Source organism: Penaeus monodon, chromosome 21 (assembly GCF_015228065.2).
Source record: "Penaeus monodon isolate SGIC_2016 chromosome 21, NSTDA_Pmon_1, whole genome shotgun sequence".
Classification (NCBI taxonomy): domain Eukaryota; kingdom Metazoa; phylum Arthropoda; class Malacostraca; order Decapoda; family Penaeidae; genus Penaeus; species Penaeus monodon.
In genome coordinates, this window is record NC_051406.1 from 44,869,711 (window position 1) to 44,870,423 (window position 713).

At 40.8% G+C, this 713-nt stretch overlaps 1 protein-coding gene across 1 annotated transcript in view; it reads left to right on the forward strand.

The window, feature by feature from the left end:
• LOC119586528 (XK-related protein 6-like) overlaps positions 1–713 on the forward strand; it is a gene marked incomplete in the record, with an annotated part of 12,684 nt that overhangs the window by 2,168 nt on the left and 9,803 nt on the right.

Consider the following 713-nt stretch of genomic DNA (forward strand, 5'->3'; position numbering starts at 1 on the left):
TTTTAAGTCCACAACCCTAAAACCAAGAGCCCATAGAGGTGGAATTTCCCTCCCCTCGCAAGTGGTCAGCCAAGTGTCCTAGCAGCCTTGGGTGACGCAGTTCCTTCCGGAACCGAGAGGTTTCAGTGCCGTGGAGGCTGTGGGGATCACACCCTGCCTTCCTCCAGGATCTGAGTTATAAAAGCCGTTTGACTGAAGGGGAAAATGTGTTCTCTGTTGCCCTGTTTTATGTCTAATTGCCAGTTCTGCTTCCTGTGTGCTGACGAGGTAAATGGCTTATGCGAGAGTTGTCAAAGGGTTGGTAGGTGGGATACTGTTGTTTGTGGTGATAGTTGTGATGTTCAAGTTGAAAATGCTTAGGTACGTATGTAAATAGCTGTGATACTGGTTGTTGATATCGTTGGTGATATTCAAACTCAAAATTCAGAGGGATTTATAATTGTGATAGTGTTGATGATGTCAGTGGCGATATGCCAATTTCAGAATTCAAAATTGAAAGCACTTAGTTACATATATAAAAGGATTTATGACTGTGACAGTGTTATTGATGATATTCAGATTTAAAAAAAATCTAAATTATTCCATTAGTTGCAATGGATCTTAGTAGTGATGATGACAAGGATATAACTGCTGGTTATATCCTGTTTCCTTCCAGAGAATTTTCCGAAACTAAATGTCTATCTGTCTGTCTGTGGCAAAGAAAGTGTAATCTC